The sequence below is a fragment of the Sorex fumeus genome, unplaced genomic scaffold (genome assembly GCF_029834395.1).
Source record: "Sorex fumeus unplaced genomic scaffold, SorFum_2.1 ptg000039l, whole genome shotgun sequence".
NCBI classification, from domain to species: domain Eukaryota; kingdom Metazoa; phylum Chordata; class Mammalia; order Eulipotyphla; family Soricidae; genus Sorex; species Sorex fumeus.
The window spans coordinates 12,793,983-12,796,104 of record NW_026606096.1 but is presented as its reverse complement, the minus strand read 5'-3'; the positions used below and the strand labels follow the sequence as shown (position 1 = coordinate 12,796,104).

At 36.2% G+C, this 2,122-nt stretch overlaps 1 pseudogene; it reads right to left on the bottom strand.

Annotated features, from left to right (window-relative positions):
- Window positions 1-811: 811 nt before the first annotated feature.
- LOC130028112 (ribosome biogenesis protein NSA2 homolog) lies at window positions 812-1,921 on the bottom strand (annotated as a pseudogene).
- Window positions 1,922-2,122: the final 201 nt, after the last annotated feature.

The following is a 2,122-nucleotide window of genomic DNA, read 5'->3' as shown; positions in this document are numbered from 1 at the left end:
ACCCCCAAAGAGGTCAGTGTGTGCTTTAATGTTTACAATAGTCTCTTAAAGTTCCCACTAACTACCTACCACTATTATTAGGAACAAACTTAAGATTGCAGAGAACATCAACAGTCAGTGCAGGCTGGTTAGGAAGCTGAACCCAAAAGCAGCTGGGTAGGAATGTGTGGCTTTTCCACGAGAGTTCATGGAACATCATTCTTTCAAAGCATAAAAATTGAGTATAGCATTTATTAAAATGTGGGTAAAATTAGAGTTCCCTTAACCTCTATAAATAAAAAGGACTTATGATAATAATAACTTCAAGGCTAGTCCACTGAAAGTATTCTGAGGAAAAGATAATAAAATAAGTGTTAAAAAGTAGACTTAGAAATTAAAAAAGTGAAGACAATGGTACATGGAGTTTAGAATTAATTTAGAAAATCTGAAAGTACTAACTTGCGTTTATTGATTTTCAATGTTAAAATCTTAATATGCATCAAATTATTGATATATTACTAACATATGTTTTATATATTTCAGCATTCTATCAGTGCCCTTATTTTATTTTAGTTTTTGTACTTGGGCCATACCAGGCTGTACTCAGGGCTAACTCCTGATTCTGCTTTTAGGGATCACTCCTGGCTGGACTTCAGGGACTATATGAGGTGTGGGGAATCAAGCGAGGATCAGCAGCATGTAAGGCAAGAACCTTAACTACCTTACCATTAATGCTCTTTGGAAAAAAAAACACGATCACTTACTTTAATGTTTTGTGCAACATCATATGCATTTTTCTTGATGACTGCATACATATTAGGCATTTTGGTAGTCAATGGTGGCTCTCCTCAGTGGTATGCAGTCTTTCATAATTATAAGGAGTTATTTGTATGAAGTTACTGTCAAACCAGTAAGAGTGCATTTTCAGAATTGTTGGTAACCTGGACATGTTTTTCCCAAATAGCCTTGCCTCCCTCTGTGACAAGGCCCTACTTGCTCATATTCACCTTCATGACTGTACCTTTGGTGAGAGCACCAAGGCAGCATAGAGTGAAGATGAAGGATCTTTTTTACACCAAGTGTTGGCAGGCAAAAGGTAACTTTCAGTTCAAGATGTGTTACAAAGCCTTTTTTGAAATGTAAACCCATTGGCCTAATGGTAAAGGTAAAGGTAAAGGCCCTCCCGTTGACCGTCGATTTGCTCGAGCGGGCCCAGTAACGTCTCCATTGGAGACTTTGTTGTTACTGTGTTTGGCATATCGAATACTCTCGTAGCTTGCAGGGCTCTCCAGAGGGGCGGAGGAATCAAACTCGGGTCGGCCATGTTGGCCACGTGTAAGGCGAACGCCCTACCCGCTGTGCTATCGCTCCAGCCCTTTGGCCTAATGAATTTTTCAAATTTATGTTTCTTGTGAAGCCATCAACAACAAAGTAAACTTTAGTAACCATCCTCATTCATGCTTTCTCCTTTCTCTTTCCTGTCTGAATAATGTTTAATACTTCTGTTTCTCCTTGGAGATGAACTTCCCAATTCCCTGCTATTTATTTGTTGTTCTTTTTGTTTATTCATATGGAAAAGGACTTTATCCCTCTTTCCACCCAGATATACAGGTATGGCTTCTTGTACTGTCTTTCCATCATTCTTTCCTTTGGGAATTCTCCTTTCATGCATCTTAACAGTCTTTTTCATTTGTATTTTTTCAGTACTACACTGTTTATGATAGAGCTTAGCCTTCAGGCCAATCATCATTTTTGCTTTTTTTTAAAGGCTCTTAAACCTCTTGATCTTCTTTCTCTTTTTCTCATGGAAATTCAAATAATATCCATAGTGCTTAAGGTGTTACTCAATACATTCAGTTTGTGGCTTTGTTATGGCTTCAGGACTTTCTGGTAGAGCTGCCCAAGTATCCAAAGTACTGAACTTTTGGCATTTGAAACTCATGAGCAACTAATGTTCTTTTTAAAGTTTATATGTTTTGGATAGTCATTTATTCTTTTCTTTAAATCAAAATACAAAAGAACTTATAAAACTCAAAACATCTTTTAGAAAGAAATAATTGAATATATAAAATAATAAAGATTTTTTTAAAAATCAGGGTAACAAAAATAAACTATATAAAAAACTAAGGTAAGAATTTGATAA